Raw genomic sequence first — 10100 nt, forward strand, 5'->3', positions numbered from 1 at the left:
CAGGCTACTCACCTGGTCCTCTTTAAAATAATATTCTTACTAATTCTCAGAGAACTTTAATTATATCCACTCCCTCTAACTACTTACTCATGCAACCTTAACAAACACAGTAGGAGTCCTGGAAGGGCTCAGTTAGCATTCTGCAATTGCTATTACATACAGGCAAATGTTGAATTAATGTAATTCAGAGCTAGGATACACTCGAATTCCACCAACTACCCAAACAGGACAACATGCAAGAGACTCTGAATTCATCATTTCCAGTGTGGGCTACACACTCACTGCATTTGAGTTCCTCTTAAAATTTGACTTTTCATTTCCTTTTGTAGACTTCTTCACAGGTTTCTGTTTTCCTTTATGGTCCAGTGTTGGTAAGAAACACTTGCAGAGGGGCTGAGGAGTTGGCATGGTGGTTAGGCGTGTGCGCTGCTCTTGCAGAAGACCTGAGTTCAGGCCCTGCACCCACGTCAGGAGGCCCACAACTTCCTGTAACTCCAGAGTCAGGACATCAGGCGCCCTTCTCTGGACGTCTTTGGCAGAGTCAGGACATCAGGCACCCTTCTCTGGACATCTTTGGCAGAGTCAGGACATCAGGCGCCCTTCTCTGGACGTCTTTGGCAGAGTCAGGACATCAGGCGCCCTTCTCTGGACGTCTGGCAGAGTCAGGACATCAGGCGCCCTTCTCTGGACGTCTTTGGCATCTGCACTTACACCTGTACATTCCCCACACATACACACAATTAAAAGTGAAATAAAATATTTTCAGATAAACAATTGTAGGTATCATGGAGACAAAAAAAAAGTCCAGTATTATTAAACACAAGTCTTTAGTTCTATAGAAGAACTTGACCAGCTTTTTAAAAAAAAAATACTAATAATCGATTCATAGCCCCCAAGACTTGAATTTAATTGGTCTGGGTAGTCTGTGCACTGGGATTTTTAAGAGCTCCCGGTGGCTCTGTTGTACAGCTGAGACTGTACAGCGCTGCCTGGGAACACACCAGAGACACTTGTGACAAGTGTGGCCACCGTGGCTGCAGGGACATGGTGGGCATCACTTCGCCCTTGCTTTCCTCTGGTAGACCCTTGTGTTGGGTAGAGCAGACAGTACCGTGAAGAAAGGCTGAACACTGGCGATGGAGAACAGAGAAAATGCCCGACAGAAAGGAAAGGGTGCAGGGAAGAACAGGGAGCGACCAGAGAGAGTCTGAATGCATCACAAGCTCATGCAGGTCAGGGAGGAAGGTTGAGAGCATGTGGGCTCCGGAGCCGAGGATCTGAGACTATAAAATTTGGAGGAGATTTCAGGAGCAATTTTTAAAAACTGACAATTTCTGAGCCAGGAAGCAGTGGGATCCAAGTAACTGTCATCTCTGCATCTGGAAATGTGCAAAATTCCACCAGAAAAAAGAATGGGCAGAATGAAGGAGCGGCCGAAGAAAGAGAGCTGGAGGCCAGTGCAGTCAGTTAGGCAGTGGGTGGGGCTGAAGAGGTGGAGGTCAAAGGTGCAGGAGAGGAGAGATCTCAGCCAGCTGATAGAGGAAGCGACATAGATGGATGGAAGGACACAAGGACAAAGCCTCCAGCGGCTTAGGCTTAGCACTCAGTGATGCCATCAACAGGAACCGGTTTAGAAGCAGATGGAGAATTGCATTTCATGTACACTAGGCTTCAACTGCTGTCATGGCATCCATTCTGAAACTTCGTCACAGGCCTGAAGTCAGCGGCTGGAGTCTGGTGGGAATCTTCACTGAGACGGCACAAACCTAGGCACTGAGTCTCAGCTGTAAGTCGGTGGAGCGAAAGAGTTGCAAGTGGGATCTTTGGGGGGGGGCATGAGGAAGATAAGGAAGCACCTCGGCATAAAGGGGCTCACATAAGAGACTCAGAACACAAAAAGCTAAGGACTGTGGTAAGGCCAAATGAGGAGAAACTCCTGCAGGCGTGGGATGACCTGGACAGGAACGATTTAGAAATAACCACTTAGGATGAGGGGGGAGGGGAATGGACGTTGGTGACTGTGGCGCTTGGAATGAGAATGGCCCCCACAGACTTACATTTGAATGCTCTGTCCCCAGCTGGTGAACATTGGGAAGGTTTAGGGGTGTGGGCTTGCTAGAGCCCTCTCCAGTGCCAGTGCCTTCCAGCCTGCTGCTAGGCTCTCGGCTCTGATAATCATGAACTCTAATCCTGTGAAACTGTAAGTCCCAAAAAACTTCTTTTTCTATGAGTTGCCTTTGTCAAGGTCTCTCTTCACAGCAATTGAAAAGTAACCAGGACGGTCGAAACAGTAAGAACAAGTGTGGGGTGCAGGAGTGAGGGAGGCACAGTATGCGGAAGGGGAATGGAGACGGCTTCAAAGGAGGAAAGTGCTTTCAGACAAGCAGCAAGTACTGCCACAGATAACGGAGAGGGGGTGTCAGTGTCAGAGAGGAGCGCTGGGGAGGAGCTGGAACAATCACAGGGAAGATGAGTCAAAATGCAAGCCAGGGTGGGAGGGGCCACAGCGAGGCTCCCCAGGAAGAAAGGCTTTCTTGGAAATAAGAGGAACACAGGAAAGGTGCATAGATGTCTCAGACTTTTCATCACTCTGACCAAACACCTGAAAGGAAACATGTGCGGGAGAGGTGTATTTTGAGTCATGTTTCCGCATTTTCAGTCTTTCATGGTGAGGAGAGTGTGGCAGAGCAGAGAAGATCAACTGTGGCAAGAGAAAAGGGAGAAGGGCTCAGGGCACCGGGGAGCTCTCTTCCAAAAGCACACTCTTTCAAAAGAGCTAAAGTGTTCTACCATCCTTCAGCAGATGGGACCCAGCCATTTCCCAAGATGCCCTCAGGGCATCTTACGTGTCAGCCTGAGACACAGCACCTGGCTGGTCCAGATCTCTGCAATAGCCTCTGTCGTGGTCCCAACATTCTGTGAGCCTCTCTTCTGGGCAAACTGCAGTTTCATGTAATCTTTCCCCTCTGATTTTTGCTCACAATTTTTACTATAAACTTGGCTTTCAAAGCAGCCACAATTACCATGCATAGCCTGAATGCTGGACGACCCTGAAAGTTCCTATCAGATTATTCAGTCAGGTTTGAATTCACCCTCACACAAGATCTCAGGGCATGGACAGTATGGCCGCGCCCAGTGGAGTTCTCCCTGAGGAGCCCGGCTTTTCTGTCCCCATTCCTAACAGCTGGCTTGACCAGGCTTGACCAGCAGGCCCTGCTACCACACAGGGCTCCTCTAGATCACGTCTCCAAGTTTCCCCAAGTCCCTCCTGCAGGCCAGTGGCTTGTCTGTCACTGTGAGCCAGACACTCTGGGGTCAGTTTTCTGTGTTAGACTTAGTTGTTGTGAGCAAATACTTCAAAGGGGCGTCCTAAAGGACAAAGTGTGTGTTTAAGTCATGGTTTCAGGAAGAGCAGTCCATGATGGAGGGGGTGTGCAGGGACTGAGTAGCTTCTGTCACATGGCTGTGCTGCAATTACAGGCAGGATTCCTGCTGTACTGAGCATGCTCCTTTCTCTCCCTTGATGCCATCCAGGTCTTCAGCCTATGAGATGTGCTACCCAACTAAGGACAGAGTGTAGACACTAGTTTTGGACTCTATTTTATTTGGGTTTCCTTAAGCCTTTAACTCCCTTCTAAGCCCCCCCCCCCAAAAAATCCCAAGTGGGAGAGAAAGAAGGTGAGAAGGAAAGGGGACATAGACCTCTTTAGACTTAATCCTGCTGGTTAGGGTCATCCGGTTTGTTGGGAAAATACCAATCTCAGTCACCAGGATATCTGGCATTTGGCAACAGCAAACAGCAAATGCAGCAGGATGAATACACACTCTTCTTCCTCCTCCATTCATCACCTTAAAGCTCTTTTCTCTCTCTGGGCTCTGGAATTTAGATTCTCCCAAAGTCCTCAGAATTCTGCTGCCTCCAGTTGGCCAAGGTCATGTGCCTGTCTGTGCTGCACGAGGCTGTTACAAACTCTGGACAAACTAAAAGCAACGCCATACCCCACACTTGGGATTAAAACAAAAACATACTTACATAGCAAAACTGAGTTTCTAAAGAAACCAAACCTTGACTGCAGCAGACAAAAGTGAAATTCAGAGCAAGGTAGAAGGGAGAAAAGTCAGAAGTCCCAGAAGCCTGTGACCTATGTTTTATTAGCAAAATAGAAAACAAGAGCGCTTTTATTCAGAATGAGTGGAGGGTGAAATGTCACAGAGCTGGAGATGACTGAGATTCTAGCATTGACTCACTACAAAGTTGACCATTTGAAATAACCAAGGGACCTGGGTGACAGCAGGCTTAGAAATCACACCTCTAAAACCACTACCACCTCTAAGCAATCTGAGTGTGCAGGTTCCACTCTGTGATCCCCATCTCCCAAAAACATCTTCAACCACTGGGTCTCTCATACCTTTAGTTAAGTTGTTAGGGTTTCTTAAGGCGCCCAAAAACCTCAGCCCCATCCCAGCTCAGCTTGCTCTCTCTACTTGGAGCTACCATTACTGTTTTCACTTACAAGTCTCCCTGGGCAGAGCAGACAGATTCTCAACTCAACCTGTGTCCTCCAACAGGTCATGTACTGATGCTTCCTAAACCAGAAAACCGAGGGTCCCCATAAGCTGGTATTGCCTCTGTGACAAAGAGCTCGTGGGGATTAAGCAACAAATGACTGAGCAATTTTCAAGGATGAAGCTACAGCAAGGCGCCATGGTGGCCCCTGCCTGCCTGGGCACAGGGCAGCTCAGCAAACACAAATGTAGGCCTTCCCGGTGGCCAGAGACCCCCAGAGACTAAAGCTGGCCAAATGAAGCAGAAGCAGAAGACAAAAGAAAATTCTTCAACAAAACAAGGGAGGAGGGAAGAGGGAACAGAGAAGCAAGGGGTGGGGAGGTGGAGCAGCCACACTGCTGAAATCCCTCAAGACAATCGGATCAAGTTTCTCCCTGGGTTACAATAGGCAAGTGTGCACTGACCCTAGGCCGGCTAGAAAATTTAGCTTATGGAAAGAGAGAAGTCTCAAATACACACAATGGTGTCCCTTTCTTCCAGTAAAGCCCGCTGTGGCCCTACTGTGCGGTTTCTCCGAGGGACTATACCTTACGAGCAGTTTCCTCTGGCCAGAAGTAAAGGTAATACCTCCAGAGCAGGGACAAGCCCCCGCCCCCTTATGCTGTGTGACCACAGACCCATTCCAGGTGGGTTCTGTATCAGTTTCAGCGTCTTCAACCTTGGATAACAGCCTTCACAAACTCTCTCCATGGGCCTACTGTTGCAGTTTGAATGTGAAATGTCCCCTCCAGGCTCCCCTGCTCGAACACCCGGGGCCCAGCTGGTGGTGCTGTTGTTGATAGCAGACACTGTGAACCACTGGCATGTGGAGCAGACAGGCAGCTAAGGCCAGAGCTCCAGGATGGACAGCTCAGTCCTGTTTCCAAGGCCTCTGCTGTCTGCCCGCCACTGATATGTGAGGCACCGGAGGCTCCCGCTGACCTGTGCCAGTCCCACTGTGACTGGCTGTCCTCATTCTTCCCAGCCTCCAGCTTTCTGTGTTCTATCAAGTTCTGGGCTTAAGCTGCTTCTGTCGTGTATTCTCTCTTAACAACTGAGGGGGGAAAATGTACCTACTGCATACTAAAAGATGCCAAAGCAGTTCCCCTTCTTTGCATCGCCTTGATGCTAGCTCATGAGCAACAACGGTGGCATTCTAAAGAAACACACTCTTCCTGTGGGCCATGCTCACAGCTGTAGCATAATCCAAGGAATCCCAAATGCCAGTCCAGTTTGAGGGGCTGTAGTGTTTTCTTTTCTTGTTGCTATGGCAATATACCTCTTAAAAACTGTAAGGGTTTATTCCGGCTAAGAGTCAGAAGGCACAATCCGTCCTGAGAGGAAAGTCACGACGGCAGGAGAATGAGGTGGCCGGTCTCACTGGACCCATGATCAGGAAGCAGGGTGAATGCTGTTCCCTCCCTCTCCCTCCTTTTTATTCTCCACGCTGCCTCACAGTGCTGCCTACAGTCGGGGGATCTCCCCACCTCAGATGCCCTCCCGACAGATGCCCTCCCGACAGATGCCCTCACGGCAGATGCCCTCACGGCAGATGCCCTCCCGGCAGATGCCCTCACGGCAGATACCCTCCCGACAGATGCCCTCACGGCAGATACCCTCCCGACAGATGCCCTCACGGCAGATACCCTCCCGGCAGATGCCCTCACGGCAGATACCCTCCCGACAGATACCCTCACGGCAGATACCCTCCCGACAGATGCCCTCACGGCAGGCCCAGAAGCACATCTGCTAAGTCCAGTCAAGTCGACACTGAAAGTTGGCCATCATGAGGCCCTCAGCAGGACACTCTAACGCTGTCTATCTAAACAGTCTGACTAGATTGCAGTCCCCCACTGACTCTGTTCCGAGTGTTCTGAGAGTGTGTTAGAGTTTCGGGCGCTGTCACAAACATCAGGACCAGAAGCAGCCTGGAGAAGAAAGGGTTTATTTCACCATGTCATTGCAGTCCGCCATCCAGGAAGCAGCCGAGCTCACTGACCTGCCCAGTTTGCTTTCTTACGCACCCCAGGACCCCGTGTCAAGAATGTACTCCCCACAGTGGGATGGACCCTCGCACATCAACCACTAATCAAAAAGTCAGCCCAGGCCTGCCAATGCGGCCAGCCTAGGGAGGGCGTTTTCCCAGCTGTGGTTCTCTCTTTCAAAATGATTCTAGTTTGCGTCAACTTGGTATGAAACTAGCCAGCAGGAAAAGGCTCCAAGGTGGCAAATAGAATAAGGCGTGTGTGTGTGTGTGTGTGTGTGTGTGTGTGAATGTGTGCACAGACATACAAATGCCACCTCCGGGCTAACACAACCCTGAACTTTAACTGGTCACCCTCTGCCGTGCTGCTCCTTCTGAAGCATCTTTCGGAGGACTAATCTTATCCTGGCTAGCCTGAAGGGGCTGGGGTGCTGACAGGCATGGAGCCAGTTCTGCTGCTCTCGGTCTCCAGTCTCTGCACCCCTTCTTTGGAATGCAGGAAGTACTGTGGCCTTTCCTCCACTCTGGAAAACCCACTGGATCAGAAGAGCAGTTATCAAGCTCTGTTGTGAGCTTAGGTCACTGAGTACAAAACATGAGAGCCATCAACAAACGCTTACACCTGAGGCTTCCTAACTATTTTCAACTCACATTGTCCAGTTGTTGATGCACGCCACGGGGGGAAACTTCAAAATACAGTAGTCACAATTCAGTGCACATGAAGGTTCACCAAAGCTGGGAGCTGCAGAGATGGCTCCATGGTTTTGATTTTCTGTCATTCTCACAAAAGACGTGAATTCAGTTCCCTGGTACCCACGGCAAGAGACTCAGCTGCCTGTAACTGTGGCTCCATAGGCTGCAATGCCCTCCACAGAGATTCAAGAGTAAGACTTCATCACAGCAGAGCTTCATAATTATTCCCCTCGTCTGAAATTCATACTTCTGTTGCAAAGTTTATTCTAAATAGTAATTGTTTTGATTGCTCTAGAGATTTCCAGAAATTGAAAATCAGGAAATTACCCTTTGTTCTCCTACATTAACATTTAAGAAAAAATTATAAAATCTTGTGGTTGAATTTGTGGGTGTGTGTGCCTGTGCACACGTGTTTGTGTGTGTGTGTGTGTGTGTGTGTGTGTGTGTGTGTGTGTGTGTGTTTGTGTTTGTAATTGGATCCAGGAACTCTCTCAGACTAAGCATATGTTCTGTCACTGAGCTCCACCTCAGCCTGAACTATCCATTTTTAATGGCATTCTCAAATCTCTCAAGTAAAACACACACACACACACACACACACACACACACACACACACCACAAATAGATGAAAATGCTTCCAAACCAAAGATAGTGCTCTCGTTTGCAGCATCCAGAAATGGTCACACAAGATACATCTGGCTTGACATCTAATCCCTACTGTCATTTTCTTGGCTCTTTCTCTATCTTTGACCAATATTTTACATAAACTTCAACTCAGAACGTAGACACAGTAAATCAACTGTATCTTTTACTCTGGCTCTTTTTTTGCAGAGTTGGCAAGTTTTGACACAAGGACTTGGGAGCAGAGGCGCCTGACAGTCCCACAGTGGACGCATCCCTGCAACTTTCTCCTCTGAAATGGAGGCTAGCTGCAGGCATCCTGAAACACCCTCGCCCTCAGGAGGAATTTGGGCACTGCCCCAGCTGCCATGTCCTCCCTCCCTCCTGCCTAAGGACCAGTCATTCCCTCAACCTTGACACCTGCAGGAGGACCAGCCAGCTGAAAGCCATTGTCCAGAATGCACCCCTGCCCAAACAAACAGGCAAACCCGGTCCTTGAAATTCCCTCCACTGCTTGCTGGGCCTCTTCTCCTCAGTGTTTTCTCCTAGTCAGCAGATTCTGAGGATTTCACCTTTGCTTCCGCCTCCTGTGGAGTGGCATTCTGGGAAAAGGTCAGTGAGCCACTAGCAGGTTAAGACAAAAGTGGGGGTACTAACAGGGTCTCACCAGTGATTTTAACAATGAAGGCTGTTTGCCGCTACCTGGAGCTGACCTTGACAGCCACCTGCACCTCTTCTGGGATGTACTGTCACCACCATGCCTCATCCATCCCGAAGTCTCCAGCTCTGGCCATCACACCCACCACACAGCCAGTCCAGCCACTTCATTTCTGAAAAATCTTCCTAGAGCTGCCTCTGTCCTCCATCAGTCTCTCAGCATCACCTCCATCACCTCCACCTTTCCCCTCCCATTCTCTCCCTGTAAAACCTGACTCATCTGTCCACGACTCCACCCTGAACTCCCACCTTTAACCTGAAGTAAAATTATTATATCTCTAGCTAAGCTCTCATCCGTGACCTCTCAAACAAGGAAAGAGACTAAGTTCTCCCGAGTGAGTGTGTAGCTCACGCCTCCGTCACTGAGAAGAGCAAAGCTAGAGCGCCTTGGTGAATGTCCTCTCCCCTTACTGTGGCAAAATCCCCTGACCAAAGCAATTTGAAGGCGAGGGGTCTTATAGGCTCGCAGTCCTAGAGCACAGCCCAGCTTTGTAGAGTCAAGGAGTTAGTCACGTTAGACGCAGAGTCAAGCAGACAGCAGTGGTGACTGTGCATGCTTGCCTCTGCTTGGCACCTTCTGCATGCCTGCTCGTCACTGCTCAGTACCTTCTGCATGCATGCTCGCCTCTGCTTGGCACCTCTCCCCCCTTCATTCATTCCATGAAATGGTGCCACCCACATTCACCTCAGGTAACACAATTAAGAAAATCCCTCACAGGCCAGCGCACAGGGCAACACAATCCAGACGGCGCCTCATGAAGATGCTCTTTCCAGATGGCCACACGCTGTGTGCAGATGTCCATCAAAGTTAACCACGCGGTGAGTCTCCATCAGTGCAAACCTGGTCTGTGTGCATCCGTACACTTGTGCAGCCGTGGTAATACAGATTAACTGAGGGCTGTGACATCTAGAGCTAACCTTTGATGCTGGTGAGTTCAGTGGGGAAATACAGGCTTAGTGAAGCAGCAGCTCAGTCTATAGGGTGCTTCGTGGTCATGAGCACACTACACGCTACCCTCCATGCTCTGCACCGCAGAGTGTGGGATAAGCCTTAGAAGGGTCAGGGTTGGTTCAAGGGCCTCAGCCAGCAGTAGTTCAAGGACAGCCTGGGCTTGAAACTCTATCTTAAAAGACAGTTAAAAAGCCAATTTGAAGGATAATAAGTAACTATTTGCCCGTGGACAGACTTGCCTTCCTGCTGAGGCAGTGGGACAGAGACTGCTCTGAGACACGGCCTCAGCTTCTCCACCTGTCCTGGGTGGGGGCTGGAGCTTGATTTCTTGGTCCCTCTTGGGTCCATGAAGTAGGTATGACTTCATACTTCATAGTTTCCCTGTAAATCTCTCTCCCTTCCTCCCCTCCCCTCTTTTCTCCCTCCTCCTCCCTTCCTCCCTTTCTCCCTTTTTCCCTCCTTTCTACCTAGAGCTGAAGGAAGGACCCAACACAACCAAAGGACGGCCTGAAGCGAAACGCCAGGCAGGGCTTTGCGTGAGGCAGACACACTGTTGGGGTGTGGCTCGCCTTGGTGCGTGGTTTCT

This window comes from Meriones unguiculatus, chromosome 2 (genome assembly GCF_030254825.1).
Source record: "Meriones unguiculatus strain TT.TT164.6M chromosome 2, Bangor_MerUng_6.1, whole genome shotgun sequence".
Taxonomy (NCBI): Eukaryota; Metazoa; Chordata; class Mammalia; order Rodentia; family Muridae; genus Meriones; species Meriones unguiculatus.